This window comes from Cupressus sempervirens, chromosome 10 (genome assembly GCF_028749045.1).
Source record: "Cupressus sempervirens isolate cs-2001-9-10 chromosome 10, ASM2874904v1, whole genome shotgun sequence".
Lineage (NCBI taxonomy): Eukaryota > Viridiplantae > Streptophyta > Pinopsida > Cupressales > Cupressaceae > Cupressus > Cupressus sempervirens.
Window position 1 is genome coordinate 633046520 of NC_143127.1, and position 22447 is coordinate 633068966.

Here is a 22447-nt window from a genome sequence, read left to right on the forward strand (position 1 = left end):
AACTTGTTATATCTCTTAGCAGAGTTGTTATTCTGAGAAGCCGAAGTTAAAGATGTGAAGAAGACATGTTGGTGATGATGTGGCTAAGCTTGCTCGTCATAATATTACGTGTATGAAAAGTTATTTAAGTTGCAAGGCGAAAGATTAATGTTATCGCTAAGTATAACATGTTCTTAATGTGATCCTATAATAATTAATTGAGAAGGTGTAACGGCCGACCTAGGGAATTGTTTTATGGATTCGGTATAAAGGAAGAATATTTTCCTTTATCATGAAGTATGGATGTATGGAGGAATGCGAATGATTGTAAGCATCACAAAGAGTGGAATGCGAAGATAAGCAGAGCTGAGCGGAAGTGAAGTAAACTTCATTGCCGAGGTTTTATTGTGTGATCTGAAGTTGGATACTTGGATCCGATGTTCGTGACCTAGTCTACAAGGTTTGACAGTGATTCTTCCGGTTGACAGGACAGAGGAAAGTGTCATCGGTAGATATTGTATAGCCGATAGGTTGATGTCGTCGGTTCTTGTTATGTAGCCGACGGACCCCTTCGGGAAGATTCTTGTTATGTAGCCGACGGATCCCTTTGGAAGGGTTCTTCGGAAAGTATATATACACCCTTCGAGATCATTGTAATTATCATCAGAAGCATTATGTAATCTCTTGGCGTATGCGAATAATAAAGGAGTACTGCGGTTCTAAAGAAAAAAGTCATCTCCGGATGACAAGAAGAAGTTAAAGTACAGTACACACAATTATTCTGCAAGGAATAGTTGAGAGATCAGTTGGATAGTGAGTTTGGTGATCTTGCCCCAAAAGCTGTTTGGAAAGTGGGTCCTTCTATCTTGACACAACTCCTAATAGGGTTGGAATCTTCTAACAAGGATTCAAAGTCTCCTAACAGGGACTCATATGTACTAAATGTTGTAACAGACTCCTAACAGAGTCCATCTTCTAACAAGGAATATTTATATTAGTACATCATCTTGTGGGCATCATTCCCACTGGGGTTTTCCCTTTGATCAAGGGTTCCTTAGTTAACATATCTGGTGTAATTGTCTATGTGTATCTTGTTATGGTTGCTGTTTACTTTGGTTGAATGGATAAGATTGTTTTAAGGTTGATAAATGTTTTAATTATTGGATAATTGATTCACCCCCCCCCCAGTTATCTTGGTGTACTGTCGTTTCTAACAAGGTGATGATCTTTAATTGATGTAGTTGTGAGGTCGCTATTATAAGGTGACGATCTTAACAATGAGTTGACCTGTTATCATGATTGACTACCTTAAATTTCTGTCCCGGAGTGTTGGATATCATGATAATGAACTTATCATGATAGAGTACATTAAGTTGCTGTCTTAGAATGCCGGAGATCATGATACTTGTCATGATGGAAATCATGACATTTTGATCACTTGTTATTTGATAGACTACATTCAGTTTCTGTCCCAGAGTGTGCCAGAAATCAGATAACTCATATCCTTCTAGGATATAACATATTCTTTTGGTAGGCATCATGATCATGATGATAGTGCACATACCAAGAGAATATAAGTATGATTGATATTTCTTGTTGAATCATACTTAGGATGATATCGAAAGTAACATATAAGTTGATGGATATATGTTGATATCCTTAAATATGCCATTCCAAGAATATCATATTGAGATGATATCTCTCTATATGTTTGAGAGAATAATGTGTTCTATAACAATCCTTCCTAGCTAAGAGGGAGTGTTAATGTTGTAGCTTCATACATATTGAATGGACCTAGAGATAATCCCTGTATGGTTATTGGTTAATCATCAATTAGACAAACTCCCATATATCTGCTCATAAATAAATATATATATGTTTATATATATTATTATTAATATTGTGTAAATGGTTATTAACTTATCAATTACCATAGAGACATGTCACAAGCTCTTCATGAGACATGTCTCTACTTATATTTAAATGCATTCCAATCTGCACTTGGAAAACACAAAAAAAAATGACAGTGTTATTACATTTGCAGAAAACGATCCAATAAAATTAACAGATCAGAGTTATATTGTGGGGTCTGATGGTTGGTGTGATGTACAAGAAGGGTGCCAAAGGTTGTGAGGCCTTGTTGAGTCCACTGGGAAGGGATTGGTTAGATTCAAGCATCAAGGAGGATGTCTTTTTTTATGGCAAATGGGGTTTGGGACAGTCACCAGCAAAATCTGATTGTGTGAAGTGTCATAAGTGTTTGGGTGTTCTTATTGCTTGTGAGGGCATTGGGAATGTCCAAGGAGTCAAGTTATTGTCAAAGGTTGGAGTTGATATGGCTAGGAGCCTTAAGGGGGTATGGTGTTACAAAGAGGGGTGTCTGTGGACAGTTTTTAACAAGGGGGTTCAAGGGCATTGTGTTGAGTCAAGAGGGCAAGCTTGAATGTGTTAAAGGCTTGGAAGGGTTAATTAAACCTTTAGAAGAAAGGTTTTGATGAATTTAGTGGATGGGTTGGGGAGGAGGGGGGAGAATCTAACAAACAAAGTTGGGAAGGCAGTTCTAATAGGGGTCTGAGTGTTTTGAGTGGATGCTCTGCATCATAGTGGTATTAGAGCAAGGGACTAGGTCTATTGTGAAGGGCAGAAGTTGAAGGTTGGGTAAAAGAGATTCAAGATGCCTCCTTAAGGTAAAGGTACTGCTAGGGAGATTGCAAGATTGCAAGAGTCTTACAATGCACTCTTGGCAAGGCTTGAAGCCTTGGAGTGTAATTAGAGAAGGGTTGCAGAAGTTGGAGATGTGAGTAGTGAGAACTAGGCGAAGAAGAGGAAGAGTTCCAAGAGGCAGAGGAAGCATTACTAGTAGATCCTGAAGAGCAAAGGACAATCAGGATTCTCAAGGCAGTTATAGGGGACAAACATAAGCTAGGGGGAGATATACCTATGTATGATGGCAGTATAAAGGAAGAATTATTGGTTTGGAGAGGAGCAATGGATGCATCCTCTGAAGGTGAAAAGATACTTGATGATTTAAAGGTCAGACTGGCAAAGAAAAAACTTAAAGGGCTTGCACTTCTATGGTGGGACCATGAAGAAGCAGATAAAAGGAAGAGAGGGAAGACCGAGATCACCACTTGGGACTGGATGGTGGCCAAACTAAAAGGTAATTTTCCTCCCAAAGATTATCAAGTTCAGATGTATAAGAGGATGCAGGGATTAAGACAAAAGGAGTTAGATGTCAAAATATATACCGATGAGTTTTACAAATTAAGTATAAGGCTTGGTTGGGAGGAAGATGAAGTTGCCAAGGTTGCTAGGTATCTAGGTGGCTTGAGGTTTAATAAACAAGATGAACTTGTTGTGGCTAATCCAAGGACAGTAAGGAAGTGTTACCAATTAGCCATGAGGATTGAGAAGTTGAAAAGGAGACAAGACAAAACCGTAAGGGGTAGGGATACTAGTTCCAAGGGGAAGGAAACTATACACTCTAAACAAACCAGTGAAAGACAAGATGAACAAGGGAAAGGATCTGATTTCAGGGGTAGAGCACAAAGAGGAGGAAGATTTGGTGGTGGTAGAGGTGTGTTCACAAGAAGGTGTTACAATTGTAACCAGGTAGGGCATTTAACAAGTAGGTGTCCTGAGAAGCAAACAAACAACTCTCAAGGAGGACAGAGGAGAAATTACTCTGCTCAAGAGGGGAGCAGTCAAGGAGATGATATGCCACACTTTGCAGCAGATCCTGAGTATGGAGAAGCATTAATGGTAAGAAGATAAGTTTTGCAGCCATCTAAGAATGAAACGAGTCAAAGGAGGAACTTGTTTAAAACATTGTACAAGTGCAGGGGTAAAATATGCAAGGTTGTCATTGATACAGGGTCTCAAGACAACATGGTGTCTAATGAGATGGTGGACAAGTTAAAGCTGGTTAGGATGCTTCATCCTAGGCCCTACAAGGCATGTTGGGTAACAAATAATGAGTCACTCATGGTGAAGGAGCAGGTTTATGTGGATTTTCAGATTGGTTAGTATTGGGACAGGGTTCTATTTGATGTGATCCCCATGGAGCGTTGCCATTTTCTCTTGGGAAGGCCATGGCAATTTGATAGGGAGATTCTCTTTAATGGGAAGCGGAACACATATCTTGTTCATAAAGGTGGCAAACGGTTTAAATTAACCTGTCTGCAAGGTGATAATATAGGAAAACATGACATAAGGATAGTCATGTATGGGAAACAAGAACCATTCATGAAGGAGGAGGCTGCAACCAAGCCAAGGCAAGAGAAGCATGAAGACAAGAATGTGAATGTTGGGATAAGGGTTGGGACAATTATGTGTCCACTAGTACAGGTTAAAGCATAGGTACAAACAAATGTACAAGAAGAAAAGAAACAAGTCAAGGAGAAGGTGCAAGTGTAAGCACCACAAATAAGGTCTTGGTATCCACTGGGTACTTGGCTCAATGCACCATCATATTTTTGTTTTCTTCTTCTTATGCAGGTGTGCAGGTGTTTTCAAATGGGGGTGGAACATGCAACTCATGTGGTAGGAGTTCTTTTCTTGGTGAGTATGGTGCAGGAGCACCCCGTTGCTCCAAGGGCCTCCAGGAGGTCAAATATGAAAGTTTTGTATTTTGATAGACCACGAATCTAAATAAGTCCTATAAGGACCAAGTATGATGTAATAAGGGTATGTAAAGCCAAACAATAGGTTAGGAGGGTTGTTTGGTTCATAGGTCCTAAAAGTTTTCATGTTGTGAAAAGTTGTCAAAATGGTTCGTATGGTGAAAATGGTAAGACCAAGGGTTGGAATGAGCATTTTTAGTCATGTTGATTTTAAAACATATAATGCAATCATCTTGGGTCATTAGAATGACAAAATGCTCAAAAAATGGAAAAATTGCAAAAATGCACAAAAGTTGTCAAGCAACTTTTCAGAGTTGCTTGACAACTTCTTGCAACTAATGGTTAAAGGGTAGTTAAAGGTAGTTGGTTAGTTGGGATGTCTTAGAATGGCTATAAAATGAGATGTATATGTTCTCAAACGAATGTAATGGTTGAGATCTAGAAGTTTGGCAATAAAATTCAAAAGTTCTCTGCAAAACTTCACGGTTTTCTTGTTATAACTGACTGATCACAGTTGTTTCCAGTGTTGAAAACTCATTGAAATGTACTAAGTAACACCTTGTAATGTTGGAGCATTGAATTAACTTCATTGTGGCATTGGTGGCATCCGTTTTCATCTTGTTTTGAGGAAGATATTAATTATTTTGTAAGACTGGCCAAAACCCTAGCTAGGGTGACCAGGGGCATAAATAAAATGTAGAACTCTTTTGTTTTCAATCCAATAAACTATCTAACTGTTGAGGATGTTTGAATTTGATATGTTTTTGGTTTCCCAAATGCTTGTTGAGGACCATGCACATTTTGGCATGTGCATCCAATAGATAGAAGGCTGATTGCATTGTCCCAGACTGAGACCGGGACAGTAAAATGGGAGGGGAGATAAATATTGATTGTACCATGGTGTTTGGAGAAGGATCACTGGTTGGGGAACATTTTGTATTAGGTTCCTGATGCATTCCATTGATTGGAAGCCACGTATCAATCCACCAAAGGTGTTAGGAGGTGACTGTCTGAGACTTTTGATTTGACTGTTACAATGAATGTTTCAGAATTGGCTGTCTGAAAACAATTATTGTCGAGGGATCAGATGGACTCGTAAGACCTCTAATTTTGGGAAATGGTAGGTATTGAAGTTGCCTACAACTTTTTTTCTTTCCAGTAAAATTAGTTTTGATGTTTAGCGGGACAAACAAAAGGATTTTTAAAAACTGTCCCAGAAGGATTGAATGTGGACAGTCCTAGTAGGATGATGGGATAAACATTGTCAAGGTCAAAGTTATATTGTGGGTTCTGATGGTGAGGCCCAGTTAAGTCCATTGGGAAGGGACTGGACAGATTCAAACATCAAGGAGGGTGTCTTTTGTATGGCAAATGGGGTTTGGGACAGTCATGGGCAAAATCTGATTGTGTTAAGTGTCATAAGGTTTTGGGTGTTGCTTACTACTGCTTAGGGCATTAGGAATGTCCAAGGAGATAAGGTATGGTCAAGGGTTGTTGTTGATATGGGTAGGAGCCTTAAGGGGTATGATGTTACCAAGAGGGGTGTTTGTGGACAGTTTTGAACAAGGGGGTTCAAGGGTATTGTGTTGAGTCAAGAGGGCAAGTTTGAATGTATTGAAGCCTTGGAAGGGTTAGGAAGGCCTTTAGAAGAAAGGTTTTGATGAATTTAGTGAGTGGGGGTGGGGTAGAATCTAACAAAGTAAGTTGGGAAGGCACTCCTAATAGGGGATTGGATGTTTTGAGTGGATGTTCGACATCATGAACTTTGTCAACATCTCCACACTCCTAAAACCATGCAAGCATCTTCATTAATAACTGCCATCTTTTACGATTAATTGCTGATTTCTATAGCCATATAATCATCTCTGTCAATAAAATGGTCCATAGTGAAGCTTGGTTTGCTACTTGGGACCCTAGTTTGGCCAGGGTTTGAATCTGTTTTTGGTTTGGGTGTAGTTCACTTGTGGGGTTGTGGTCCACAGTGAAGCTTGGTTCGCCTACCTGGGACCCTAGTTTGGCTAGGGTTTGAATCTGTTTTTGGTTTGGGTACAGTTCACTTGTGGGGTTGTACAAGTTTCAACCCTTGACAGGCTGGTTCGTCTGGACCGAATGAAGGTCGAACTGGGCTCACACTAGGGCAGAATTAGGCAAACCAAGTGGACTAGGTAGATTTCCATTGAGAAACATTCTATAATTAAGTATGGAAAACAATTATTGTAGAATTTGAATAATATCTTTAACATTATAAAACAAAATTTGTTTTAATCTAGATATTTATTACATCAAATTAAACCAATCCTCAAGATTTATTTTGGTAAATTTTTCATATCCAATTGCTTATAAATAACTTGAAGGATAAATTTGAATCTCTCTGTTGTGATAAATCATATTTAAACATTAGATAACATCTTCAATAGGTGAAGAGAGTTCCTATTACATCCCAATTTTTGACCCAATTTAAAATGTTCATATAGCCGTTGAGGTTCACATGAAGTTAGTTGATAGTTAAAATTTGTTATAATCTTGCGAAATGGTAAGATGGTTAGTCGTTATAATTTCATATGAAGATAACATGCTAGTTAACCATTATGATGATATTTTAAAGCTATTTTAGATAGTTGGTTATTTACCATGAATTCATGGAAATTGAAAAGGCGGTTAGCTGTTATGATCATTTATGATTAATAACTTTATATGGTAATATGATTTAACTATTGGAATTTTTTTTTGTAGGGAGCACGTCAAAGAGGTGGAAGCATTGTCAGAAACGAATTGGGCATAGAGGCATCACCACCACTGGGCAAATGAGTATGAATCTTGAATCACCATGATTGAGGACTTAGTGACTGCATAACATGATACATATATTGGACACGCATGAGCTATTGGACAATCATTAAAACATTTTAAACATAATCAAAGTACATACCTTTAATGATTTATATTGACATTCTCATCACTTCAAATAATACGTATATATGTATGTGCACATAGGTATAAAAGTATGGTGCCACCATAGTATTAATTTATACAAGCTCGTATCTATTAAAATACATATACCTAAATATGCGTATACCTTGAGAAGATATGAAGATAATATAATCTTCCAGTTAATACTCGTATTTAGATATGCATACCTTAGTAGGTACAACCTTGGATAAATAATAATAATATAATGTCATCATTCAAAATAATATATATGTATAATTTAATAATTATCCTTTTTGATTTAGTAACCTTCGAATTCTGCCTCATAATTATTTGTCTTTATAAGAGGCGAGAATTTACACTTGGTATCTTTTATCGGTGGTTCAAGAAGTTGGTTTTTCTTTCTTTTTATAACCGCTCAAAGAGTCACGGCTTCTTGGAAGCCTTTATATTTTTCTTCAAATGTCTTCTTTTATATGCAAGTTGGAAGAACCAAAAAAGAAGTGAGTTCTGCATTATTACCTTTACACCCTCTTTTTCTCATCATTTTATTTGCTGCATTTGGATTGATGACAATCTGAGTCATAGTCTTTTATTTGATTTGAGCTCTGCATTTGGAATACGTATTTTAGAAGAGTCTACTATACGGGAATCAAGCCGAGCTTCATACTTTTATTGATCAGGTTATGTGGTCAACTCTTTCATTACATATTGCTTTATGTATGCACTCGAAATTATAGATGTAATAAGTGAGTCTGTAATTCGATGTCTCATTGTTTGACTATATATTGAATAGTATATTCGATAAATCCATCTCTCCTTGATTAAGTCTAAATCAAATGTATCTGTATTGCCAAGACGCCTCTTGTTTTTAGTCGGTTTCCATATTCAATCTATTTCTTTGTAAATTCTTAAGAAGAAGTTCTCAGGTCATAAGAATTGTATTATGGCAGTAATGAAATTGTATTAATCTTTTTCACCAGCTGAAGTTCAGCAAAGGAGTTGAATTACTTTGAGATTTAACACCTAGGACTCACCCGACTGGATAGCCAAGAAAGAGGGTGAAGAGGTGAGAGAAAATCTGCAAGAACATGAAACCAGAATCAGAAGCGATTCAATGAATTCATTACTTTTTAAAAGAATCATTAAATAGCTTTTGTATGTCCATTCATTCTACTCTGTTGTCTAGTTGAGTGGTGGAATTAAGTACTAGAATGCTCAGTGGCTGGACAAGGTGTTCTATGTCTATTTCGAGTAGGGAGGGCCTTTCTAAGTTAGAAAAAGTGTGGGGATAATTTTAAGGTCCGTGGTTGGGTGGTTAAGCCCCTGACAATGTTTCCCCTCTCCACAAGATGCCGGGACGTGCATTAGACAAAGATAAGTTATACATTCAAATGTTTGTCGAAAACAAATATTTTACCTTTATGATGTTTATATGAGTAGAAGATATGATGGACTGATTTATATCATTGATTCAATTATTCCTTTAATGAAAGCAACTTTTTGTCAATGTACTTGGTAACCAATTAGATTGTCATCGGTAGAAATTGTGTATCAGCTGACGGGTCCCTTCGGGAAGGAAATTGTGTATCAGCCGACGGGTCCTTTCGGAAAGGAAATTGTGTATCAGCCGATGGGTCCCTTCGGAAAGGTTCTTGTTATGTAGCCGACAGGTCCCTTCAGAATTTTTTTTGTTATTTAGTGACATGTTGTATGTGGCCGACGGACTCCTTCGAGAAAGTTCTTCGGAAAGTATTTATAACCCCTTCGGGAAGCATTGTAATCATCAGATCTTATCATTCAAGCATAATGTAATGTTCTGGCATATGCGAATAATAATAAGAAGAGTTTTGCTGTTCGTGTTCGTGTTCATTATCTGTGTGCAATTCTTAATTAACCTATGTGGTAAACATAGATCAAATGATCGTTCAACTAATCATGAAATTTAACTATATGCAAGAGATAGGTTTATCTCATGGATTGTTATTTCAATCTTTCAATTATTTAAATAATGAATATGAGCGTATTTTCTAACTGAATGTTATTGCCATAATTAGCAATAGAAGGTACAATGAAATTTGATGCCCTAATTGATATAGTGGTATTTGATGCCCTAAATAATTGATAGTGGTATTTGATGCCCTAATTGATAGATTGGTATTTGATGCCCTAAATGATACAATGATATTTGATGCCCTAAAAGATACAATGACATTTTATGCCTTAAATGATATAGTGGTATTTGATAGTAATTGTCATTTGTTCCTAAGTGGTATTTATGAACTAACTTGGGTTTTGTAGAAGCATCCCTAGATTGATTTCGGTTTCAAATTCTATGGTATCTAGATTTTAATTTCTATAGTAAATTCATCGATGGTGTTTTCAATTGTTAGTTATGAAATTTTCATTTAACTGATTATAATTGTTAATCTGATTCACATGAACGTAACTGATATAACCGTCTTCCTATGAAAATGAAGTAATAACTGTATTTCTTTGATATGTTAGTTGTTAGTTAAGACTTGGAAAAAGCAGATGTTACAGTTCCAATCTACTTTTATTATCATTTTTCAAGTAGTTTGTTAATTACAAACAAACACACTCTCTATATAGTGGAAAAGTAATAAGCATTTGAGCACATGGATAGAATGTTATTAGGGAAGCTGATCACTTTGGCATTGACATTGTTTTTTAATCAACTAATGCCTTTGAAGAAGATTTAGATAATCCCTCAGATCATTGAAACCTAGTATACAGTTCTGATTGTTGAAAGTCAAAACAATGATACGTGAGCTGTATATTATTATTTTAATATTTTGAGGTTGATATGATGCTAGGATTACAAGTTGATAATGGTTTTGTTGTTTTTATGATACAATGTAACATTCTAATCTTAATTCATGCTTCTAGGTTGCATACATACATACATACATACATACATACACACACATATAACTCTTACATGTTTTTGTACTAATGAACCTAAACGAACCCAACCCATTATAAAAACTTGTCATATAGGTGAACTAGTTCTTCGAACCCAACCTTGAACCAGAACCCGAACCGGAACACAAACCAGAACCAACAACTTAGCCTAGAACAAAAAAGGAAAAATCTAATAAAATAAATGCACATGTGTCCCTGGTCAATGTAAACCCACAAAATTCTAGGACACTTGTGCATCACAAAGGATTAGAACTACTAGAACTCGAAAAGATTAAATCCCATTAAGGGTTGAGAGAATTACTAGCTAATGGAAGGCCCTTAAACTTGCTTTACAAAGAGTTGAGCTAGAGGAAATAGTTAATACTTAGAATATTATTCTCAATGAAGTTACGAAGAAGGGTAGATCTGCACTACCCCAAAATAAAACTTGAAGAAGATTAAGATGAAGATGATGAATGGGCTGAAGGTGTTGAGCATTGTTACCTTGAAGGAGGGGAAGCTATTGATGAGTGCCATGGAGGAGGAGAAGATTTGGAAGAGAGTAATAAAGAAGAGTGCAACCTCTGCCCAATATATTGTACTTGTGGAAGTAATCCACATTAGAGGTGATGTAGTAGAAAGGAAGCAACATTAAAGAATTCCATGTAGGTAGAGTGTGAATAAGAAAGACCTTGGGCAGAATCAACAGGGAAATCAAGTTAGTGATGGTGATAATGAAGAAGCCTTATAAGAGAGGTTGGCATTGTAAAGAACGACGTGAAGGGCATGATATTGTGAACATACCAGAAAAGCTGATATGGCTTCAAAAATAGATGAAGACAAAAAGGGACTCTTGATATTGTATTAAGTGGTATAGTGCAAAGAAGGAAGAAGCACCTATGCACTTTATTCGATTTTGGATTTACTCAATTTGTGTTTTGGATTCTTTTTGTATAAATGAAGTAGAATTAAGAAAGAATGAGAGGAGAGCCCTCAACCATGAAATAAATGGACTATGTAATGTCCCCATCTTTTAGACCCTCAACGAAGTTCTTAGTTTTTCATTGTAATGCCCCCATCTTTTAGACCCTCAACGAAGTTCTTAGTTTTTCATTCTCCGAAGGCTAAGTGGAGAAATAAAAAGAAATAAATAAAATTAAAGCCAATAAATAAATAAATCTAAAGGTGACTTTATATTTAATTAATTTAATTTTCTAGAAGCACAACTAATTATTGTATTGGAAAGGGGGAAGCTTCTAAAGAGTGCATTTTCTAGAAGTACAACTAATTATTGCATTGAAAAGGGGGAAGCTTCTAGAGAGTGCAATTTAATAATATTATATTTCCTTCTAGAAGGGTGAGGGAAAAAAATAAATAGAGGCAAAAGCTTCATTGCTAGGCATCTGATTATTGTCAATTGCATTTGATATAAACTTGGGAGAAGAAACTAAGGGTTTCTAATTTCAGTTAGCCTTTGGAGAGAGTCAATTTTTCAGTGTTGCAACCATTTGAGGTGGTGAAATATCCACTAAATTTGGCATTCAGGAGAGCTTCATTCTGGAGTTCTATTTGTGGTTAAAGTTAAGGAATGACTGAAGGGTTTGAAGAATATTGAAGGACTATCGAGTGCAGACTTGAAGATTCATCTTTGGCAGCCATTAGTAATCGTTTTTTCTTGCTGCTATAGTATGCGTGCACAGTGCCGTGCTATAGTACCCGCACTACAATATTTATGCTTGATTGTGATTGCAACTTTCGTCTCCATTCTTGGGCATCACTATTATCAGGTTCCTCTTGCAACTATTAGTAATTAGTATTGTAATCTTAGGCATATAATTTTGCTGTTGTAAGTGATAACTCAGAATCGGATTTGGCATTGTTGTAGTTATTATTGTAAGCCCATTTGTCTTGGCAAATACATAGCAACATTGTACATGGGAATGAATTCAATAAAGGAGACATATGTTGCATACCATTTGTTTGATGAAATATCCATCTAATAGCATATATGATCAGCATAATAGTATGCATGCCAAGTGTTTGACAAAATACCAATTGGCTATGAGTGCACATTTTTCATTTAGAATTCATCTATATGCATTTGAAAAGCCAAAAGAGAATTGCATATGTATTTAGTTCTTTTCTTAGATATAGTAGTAATCAATTACAGGCTTTTAGATTCTCTTTGATATCATTTCAAGCAAGCATAATCAGTCTAAAACTCAGAAACAACAAGCATAGAGATTGTATTGGAAGTGTTTAACAATTTTCCTTGACCTACAAATCAACAAGTTGAGGTTTGAATTGACAAGGGATATTACAGTGGTATCAGAGCTTGCTTGCAAAGTGTTTGACGAAATGTCAAACAACTGAATTAGAGAAGAATTTGATGTTTGATGAAATTATAACCGGTTGAGGTTATTACAGTGGTATCAGAGCTTGCTTGCAAAATGTTTGACGAAATGTCAAACAATTGAATAAGTAAAGAATTTGGTATTTGTTGAAGGTATAACCGGTTGGGGCTATTACAGATTATTTCAAGAGTTCATGATGGTTGGGGATAGATTTAAAAGAACTTTGTAAAGCTCTTATAAACATGAAGCTACAATTAAGCTCGATGGTGGAATAAAGACAAGAGGAAGTAATGAATGCTAGCTTAGAGGTAGCCATGAGAAATATGTCTAATCAACTTAATACCCAAAATGTAAAGGGATAATGAAAACTGAAAAGAGAGAAGAGGTGTTGCAATTATGCTTAGATGGTTGGTTTAGAATCCAACAATAGGTTGGTCAAGCAATGAGAAAATCTTAAATTTGTCTTAGTGGAGGATATGTAGAGGTGGGTCTAAGATGGCAATAAGCTAGAAAAATAGAAGACAACAATTTGTTGGAGGTGGATATAATGTGTCCAAGCAAGGGGAAAGAGAAATTAAAGATTATAAGAGCTAGCAGAGGAGAGTTTATGGTCCAATAAGTATTTTGAAGCAGATGAAGAAATTATGTGAAAAACTGTGGTAGCACCTAACATGGTTGAAGTGAATGCCTTGGCCTGATTTTTTTGGGTAGAAGGATAGTTTTACCATTTAACTCAAATTGGTGAGCAGTATGCTCACAAACTCTTATCTGGGGAGTTTGATCCAGGTGCATCTTGACATAAAGGAAATCTTGAATCACCCAAAAATATTAGCAGCCAGCTTTGGGTCATCTTAGTGTTTTGGCTTTCATGGAGTCCGATTATAGATAAAATCAGCTTCGGACCAGGATATGCAAAAGGGGAGGATGCTACATACCAATCGGTCAAATGGTTGAGGCATTTAGGAATTTGTTCTCGTTAAATAGAAACAATTGTAATAGCTCTGTTTTGATGAGCTACATAGACATAGGTGAGTAGAGGTTGTCTCTGTTTAATACAGGGAATGTTGAGTCTCTAGGTAAGTTGATTACAATGTGTGCTGAATTAGTGGTCATATTGTTGTTTGCACACGTGCATTTATAAAGATGGGTGGATAAAAGAGATAGTCTTTGATCTTGCATTCTACAAATTTCTAACATATATCTTTATGCTATCACTTCGGCAAATTTATGTTGACTATACTTTGTCTTTTGTGCATAACAACTGTTATTTAGTCAATATACATGTTATAAACTGGGTTAGTAGTATTGCGATTGATATTACATTATGGTTAAGTTACAGGATTTGAGCTGCACCATCTAATTTCATGCATCTATTGAACACAACTAATTGATGTGGGGCATATATTTTCACACACTCTTGATGATCTATGGTGTCTTATGTTGTAATGTTCCCTTTTGTAAATTCCCTAGTTTTTTCTCTAAAATATGAGTTCAAAATAGAAAAAGGAATCAAATAGAATTAGTAACATCCATGTTCCTAGTTGAGATCGTGCAACATGTGAGGAAATAATTGAAACATAAACCACAAATAGATCTTCCTTATTAGAGATATTAAAACCATAGATCTTTTCTACTAGGGCTAGGAATATTAGTTTAATTATATTATAGATTTAATTTATTGACAGTTCAATCATAGGAGAGCTAGGATAAGAGGCATATTACGGTACCTTAAACAATCTTCTACCCTAGGCTCAAGTGCAAATGTCATCTCTCTTGGCCTCATCCGACCCTTTTCCATCCATATGAGGGGCCGTATTAGTGAGGAATCTACAGTCATTCCCCTCTTCCATTACCACCCTCATCCTCCATATGATTAGAGTTCCTTAACATAATGGTCAACCAAGGTAAGCATTTGAGGAAATTACAACAGTGTTCTAGAGCATCCTTCCCTTCTAAGCCCAAGGATGGGCAATACCTATGCCCCTTTTTTCTCATGAGACTATCCATCACCACCATGAGGTGGCATGCTTAGAAAAGGACTACATAAGAGTTTCTCCCTCTTTGTATTCCCTTATTATCCCTACCATGATTGATAATAACAAACATATAAAGAGTTGCACATTATTTTATGTATCCTTCAAATACGAGATCACATAATAATACCATATTCATTTCTGTTATTCAAAAGAAAGAAATTATAAATAAGACCTAGTATGCTGTGTATTATAAGAAGTGATATTATACCAATTCATAGATTTCAAATTCTATATGCCTGTTGAGTTATTTGGATCTTCTAAGGGTCTTTGCCAAGGAGACTGTTCTCTCCCTATTTGTTTATTATTATGGCTGAGGGCTTAGACATATTTATTAAGTCTCGGATTTTCCAAGATTTGATTGAGGGTTGGAGTTGCAGTGATGGGCTGCTAAGCATTCTCATTTGTAATATGATACTTCTCTTATTGGGGTTTCTCGTCTTCATGAAGTTGAATTTTTTAGGTGGTCATTGGATATTTATTTAGCTACTTTGGGTCTTAAAGTCAATGAGCACAAATCTTGTATCTATTTTTTTAAATACTCTTAAGACCATTTAGAGAAGGATTGTGTTTTGAAGTTTCAAATTGGTTCTCTTCCCTTCTTTATCTGAGTATCCTTGAAGTTGTTGGTAGGCAAATTTGGTCTTATTGGATCGAGTTGCTGGGTAAGCTACTTTAAAAAGTTAATCACTAGACCCACCAGTGGCTATCCATTGCTTCTAAGTGGAGCTTAGTTAAGTGGTAGTTTGTGTGTAGGCCAAAGAAAGAGGAGTGCCTTGATCATCCTTCTGCTATCTTGAATGGCAAGTCTTTGCAACCAAATATTTTTGGCAATACTAGTCAAGACCAATTTGGGCTTGTATTCTTATGCGTAAGTATTTAAAAGGAGTTACTAGTTTGGATATTCCTTGTCATTTGGAGGGAAAGGGTTCTATGATTTGACATAATTTGAAAACCTGAGCTCAACTTATTAAAAGTGGACCTTTTAGATTTGCAATAGATTTGCAAAAGGGCTTAAAAGCTCTTTTTTGACTTTTTTCTTGGGATGGTAATTCTCCTATTCTTTCCATGTGACCACCCTTTCTACTCCTTCGTGATAGTTTTACTGCAGCTAGTTGGAGTGTGGTAGCGGATTATAAGACTGTTCAAAATTTAAGACTGAATACAAGTTATAAATGGAAGGATTCTTGTGAATGGTCTCCACGATGGTTAAAGGACTTGAAGAGAGTTAGCTTAGATTCTTGCTTCTCGTGAATGCAACTCCTTAGCGAGGTTAGATATTTTGGCCTAGGTTAGGGATTTGTTTGGTAAGTATTTTGTTGCTATGGGGTTCTTGGAGCTTGATAAATAGTTGTTTGGAGGTATGTGGGTGCCTTAGTGGAATTAGGTATGAAATAATTTTTTTTGGCCCAAGTGAAACTTTTTCATGTGGTTGTTGGTTCAAAAATCAATGTCATACTTGAAATAATTTGTACGAGTGGGGCTTATGTGGTCCCTCTTTATGTGTTTTGTGTCTTAAGAATGAAGAGTTTATTTCTTATCTTTTCTTTCAATGCTCTTTCTCTAGGGAGACTTTTGGTGGGGAGTTTGGAATTAGGTCTATTGTAATGTCCGCTCTTTGGATGAGTTTTGGGCTCGTTGGGGTAAAGCTCCAGTTAAGACTTCTTTTCTTTAGGTTGCATGGGGTTCTTGGACCCACTTTAAGTACATGGCATATTTGGTTGGAGAGGAATTGTAGGATTTTTCATGATATGCTAAGATGGTTGTTCAACGCTTGTGGTGGAAAATTCTCTATTCTCTTCAAGAGTTTGTCTCGATAGAGTGACTTTTTTGGAGGCGTAGATCTTGGAGATGTTGATATTTGCAATTGGTTTACTCTCTCTTTAGAGAGATGGGCTTCTCTTTGGGTGAGTTATAGGTAGGTTATGAGGGATAAATGAAGACATGCTTTGTGAAAGACAAATTAGGAGGGTTGTTGGATCCCTCCTCGGCAAAGAGTTTTTAAATTAACATTTATGGTTCTTATCGGGGAATCCTAGTCATGCTAGTATTAGTAGTGTAGAGCAAGATGTTTTTGGAGATGTTCAGTTTTTTTTCAATTGATAAGGTTATTCATATGAATATTTACATGGAGGTTCTTGCCATTTTGCATGTTGTGGAACAAAGTTGTCTTCTTGGCTGGAAAAGGATTATTTGTGAATGTATTTCTTAGGCATTGGTGAGTTTGTGTTACATTCCTCATTTTGTTGATTTTGAAAATTTATTTAGTTGAATCCGAAATGGTTGGTTAAATTAATTACTCATTTTGAGTTCAAATGAATGGAAATATTGGTTATTCATTATGTTTCATGTGGAATGGAAGATGTTGGTTAATTATATGGTATCACATGAATGGAAATGGTTAGTTAATATGGTTATTAGTTATGAACTTATGAGAACTAATTTTTATTTGAGTGATGTGAAAGTATGCTTTCACCTTGTTAATTCTTTTTGAAGGAAGCGCGATGATGGAGGGAGCATTGACAGAGAGGGAATAGGGCATGAGTGCACCAACCTACCACTGAGCTAATAGGTATGAGCCTAAACCACCATAGTTAGGGAAAGTAGGCTGGGCAAACTAGATTACGTTAAGTATCCATTGTGAGCTAATTGGGTCATCTAATCTAGAAAGATACATAAATATATACTCACCTGAACATTAAAGGAAAATGAAAACAATTGTTAGCTTTGATTTGGGAACTTGGATGCTCTGCAGCCTCCTTGTGTTGTCAGACATGACCTATTATATAAACAATACCCATAGTACGTATGTACATTTGTACGTGTTACATATATGTATATGTATGTATGCGTATATTTAAATATAATGTTTAAGTATATGTATATTTGAAATATAACATATTTATATGTATCTGTATAAATAACACGTACAAACATGTGTAAACAATGTGAGTATAATGGATGTAATAAATCATGGGAAAGATTCTATTAATTTTCTTCTTACATCAAATTAAATTGATGCATGAAGTCTATTGGCATCTTATCTTTCCTTATTATTTCAGCCCCTTTGTATTTTATTTCAATTTCTATCAAGATTGTAACTCATGCTTGCCACCTTGCAATCTCTCATGCACATAACTGTTTCTTGGTCAGGCATAATTCCCTTGTAACCAAGAATTGTTCTATAAGTTGGCAAATCCTTGTCTCGCATGGGTTGCTCTCATTTCTCATTTGCAATTTCTGCTATCCTGCTTTAAGTTTTGCAGAAGTTAAATACTGCTGTAAGCGCTGAACAACAGCCAAAAAAGCCATATGCTAAAGCTTGCGATTTGGAGTGGAGAAAGAAATCTCTTTCATACTTCAGTGCAGCCCTGTTAGGTTGTATTTGTTAATTCTTCCATGCCATTACTGTCGTTCAATGGTAGTCTGAATATATGCATCAATCATCTCCTTGTTTCTATTGGTCCAAGCAGACATGAATGAACATAAATCAGAGTTCAAAACTATGTGCATAGGCATGTTATTCATGGGATGAGCTGTCGGCTCAAAATGTTTTATATTTCTCTACCTTTTGTCTGTTTTCAGAAGGTGTTAATAAGAGACAAATTGTGTGCGAACACACTCTACATGTTACAATGACACCCTTCCTTATGTCGTTGAGAGCATGGAAATTTACTCCATTAGATGTGGAGCGATTGAGAAGATGTGCCACTTTGTTTACTTGCATTAGCAAGAAACTCTTGAAGGAATTTCATGATCTTTTGCTTTGTTCAACCAGTTTAATATACGTTGGGAATTTACGTGCAAGGCGGAGATGTGTGGTGTGACCCATGTAAGATGGTTGTGCAATTTCTGCATTTAAAATAGAATTTATGTCAGGATCAGTCTAGAATTTATAAGCTGAAATACAAAATTCTGGTTAGCTCATGGTGGGCAGTTGGGTGTAGTCTTGTTTGTCAAGTCGAGTGGTGGGTGATCAGGCTCATTGTCCATGTAAATCCTTGGCTAGGGTAGGATTAGTGGCAAATGATACTGTTGTGATCACTAGAGGTTAGAATAACTTGTAGTCAGATGGATAGGCTGATAGGAAGGTTCCACAGTTGGCTGTGTAGTTGACAATCTAACGCAAAGATGCTCAGGTGGCAGGACGAGATGGTGTCCCTGTGCCTTATCCTGTGTAGGGTAGGGCCATTCTCAGCTGTGAGTGAGAGGGATACACTAGGTCCGTGGTTGGGTGTTTAAGCCTCTGACAATGCTTCTCTCCACCAAAGCCAAGACTTGCACTAGATAGAGCGGGTCTACACTCTTAGCTTGATATAATTTAGTGGGTATTTGAATATCCTTTCATGCTCATTCAAGTTCAGCTAGACATGTATTTATTTATGTTGCAATCACATTTATTTCCTTTAAGTTATATGAAGTGATATTTAAATGTATCAACTAGTTAAAGATCTCTCTCTTCCATGCAATTTAATCTTTTAGTTTAATTAAATAAATGAAATAAGTCACCATTTGTTAGTTAAGGCCTTTCATGAGAATCAATTAGTCTGTTATAATTGTTAATCCCATGCATGTGAATATGTAGATAGCTTATTTTGAATGTTAAATATAGAGAAACTAAGGGGTAGGAAAGATGGCTGTTACACTTTGTTGAATGCAGTGAATAGATGGTGTCAGTTTGTACTTAGATTCTAAGGTTGTGTGCCTTTTTGGATCTATTACTTTTAATCACATTCCTAGACAATAGGAATGTAGTAGATTATATAGCCAAATGGGCTTTTGATCGAGTATAGGGTTGGAATATTGTGGATATAGGACAATTATCCTCAAAATTGTCCCATATGTTGGATTAGTTAGTGCATAAAGATAGGGTTGTGTAGTGCTGTTTTCTGTGTCGGGCTCTTAGCCCTTCTTGCTTTATATTTCTTTGTTGAATAAATTTTACCCATCTTTTTAGCCAAAAGATCATTGTAAGTCGGATCTGATTGGTTCGGCGATATGGGATCATTGATACTTTTCGATCTCTTGTCTTGATCGATCATTCAATTGCTGTTTAATGATTGATTGATTGAATCAATTCCTTTGACTTGAGGATTTGAAGCATTGTTGAGTTGTGATTAAGTAATCGTTGATTAGATGATTGAAAAGTGATGATATAATGAATGCTGGTTTATTATATTGGTGGACGATTATGGGATGATCGTTGATTCAATAGACTGATGCTTTGTTGCTGAACGGTATGTTTTCTTGATCCCAAGATGAATTGATGATTGATGTGGATTTGAGGATTGTTTGCTTGAACTCGCTGTTTGATTGTTTGCTTGATTTCTTGACGGACTAATGATTGATGGATAAAATATGATGATTAATAAGTCCTTCAATGCTTGGAAGGAAATCTCCTTTATTATCTATTGATGAGTCACCACCTTTTAGAAGAATTGAGTCACCACTTTTCATTGTTGCCTTTGAGAATGAAAAATTATTTCCCAAATCGATCTGCCTTAGATGTCCTCAAATGAAACCTTCTCCCCTATATATCTTTCAATGTGGGGGAGAGTCACACTTTTTCATCATGATTGTCCTTTGTAATTGTCACAACCATAGTTCAAAATATTGTTATCGACGTTTTATTCCCGAGGCAAAAGGAAAGATATTAGGAAATATTAGAGGTAAGTCAGAAAATTCTTGGGAAAATATTGGGAGCTTAAAATTTGTTTTTCCAGTCAAATTTCTGTTTTCCCAATCCTGACGGAACCTTCTTTCTCCTCTTTGCTCTTTCTCTCCTCTCCAAATATGTTTTTCCAATCAAACCATGTGTTTTGCCCTTTTTTCAGCCATCCCCATCTGTAACAGGCTTGTGGCTGATAAATCTGCTATTTATTGCGATAAAATAAAGAAATATCAGCGATATTTTAGTAAATTCTTTGTGATATTTTGAAACTTTTCTACGATAACTTATCTGCGATAAGTTTTTTGTATTAAAGTAAAAACAGGTTTTGAGGGGACCCGAAACCCCTTACAACAATTAACTAAGATAAAGCCTAAAGTTCAAAGTATCAGCAAAATAAACAAGTTTTACAAAGACCTGAAACCTCAGGTATAAAGCATAACAATACAAAACAAAATCCCCAAAAGGGAACACCTTACTGCTGTTAAAAAGACAAAGACCAGCAGTACTGACTAGACACTACGACTAGAACCAGATACTAGTACCAGACGACAGAACAGAAAGACCCATATAATCAAAAAGGAAACCTTATCCCCCTCAGACGAGCTCCTTCACTACTTAGCGAGGTTCTTACCAATGTTAGCCACTTCCTCAATAGATTCTTTAGTAGTCAAACCCAGACTTGCTTCAATAGCCTTCCTAGTGCTCTGCCTGGTGCACTTGTTGGGACCCCCACTAGAGAAACAATCTCATCCACACTTCTCCTTCCTAAGCTAGCAGCAATTGCACATAAGCTGGAAGTAACCGCATTCATGTTCTGCTCATTGTTCTTAACAAGATGCTTAAGTTTGGCTTCATAGTCTAGGAGCTTTCCATAAATGTTCCCAACCTCTGCTTCCAGCTCCATTCTATTTTTCTTTTCTGCCTCCAAATTGCCTTGCAGATCCCTGACCATCTTTCTCAGAGAATTTATTTCATTATGGATCCATGTGTCAACCATGAGGGATAGTTCAACATGCATCTTGGCCTTTTGGAGAAACTCAAGATTACCGCCCGACTCCTTCCCAACCTTCTCATCGGGTTTATCAAAATGCTCCCGCAGTTTGTAAAAAATCTAATAGTTAATCCTCCCCACATTAGAGTTAGTCACATCAAACTTTAATAATTCCTTAAGCTCTGTATGTTTCTCGGTGGCTATGGGAAATATGGACTTCATCAAAATTATTTAAGAGCCCCTTTATTTCCATGATTGTCGCTTCAATAGTCCTTGAGATACCATTTTTATTATTTACATAATTAATTATGTTACGAGAGTCCCCTTCCAGCCAGAGATTTCGGTATCTAGTTTCCATTGCCTTTCTAACCACATGAAGCGCAATAGTTGCCTCCACAATATGACTAGAGGAAATGCCAGTGGGGACTGCAATAGCATTAAAAACTCTCCCATAGTAATCCCTCAAAACTCTACCACAACCAGTCCTTCGTGGGTTCCTTTTCATAGACCCATCAAAATTTGCTTTTAACCATCCATTCGGAGGGGAAAGACAAACCACAGCCTCTCTTTTAGAATCAGTTTTAACATAGATATTCATGGTTGGGTCCGTGATATTGAAATCCACTTTTCCTCCATTGTGGGAGATGAAATTCTCCTTAGTTGTCCTAATGATTTTTTGACCCACCGCCCAAGCTGGGGAATCTTTGTCCCTAAAGATAGGACTGTTCCTTTCTTTCCAGATGCCCCAGTACAAATGAGGGAGAGAGAAGTTCCATAGAACATTGACTTACGTACCTTTCATAGGACATTTCTAGCTCATAAAACAATTAGTCAAATTGTCAGCATGAACCAAGGTCACTTTCCAATAATCCAGAATAATCTTCCATACCTCTTGACTAAAGCTACAATGGATAAACAGACGGTCAATGTTTTCCGCATCTTTC

The 22447-nt window shown here is 36.4% G+C and overlaps 1 protein-coding gene and 1 long non-coding RNA gene across 3 annotated transcripts in view; one reads left to right on the forward strand and one right to left on the reverse strand.

Annotated features, from left to right (window-relative positions):
* Positions 1-22447, reverse strand: part of LOC149535426 (sulfate transporter 1.3-like) — a 117475-nt gene that overhangs the window by 87473 nt on the left and 7555 nt on the right. The gene's annotated exons all lie outside the window — the stretch shown is intronic.
* Positions 1-22447, forward strand: part of LOC149535427 (uncharacterized) — a 76832-nt gene that overhangs the window by 51638 nt on the left and 2747 nt on the right. For both annotated transcript variants that reach the window (XR_016356732.1, XR_016356731.1), the window contains exon 3: positions 7335-7409. This is a non-coding gene — a long non-coding RNA (uncharacterized LOC149535427). The remainder of the gene's footprint in view (positions 1-7334; positions 7410-22447) is intronic.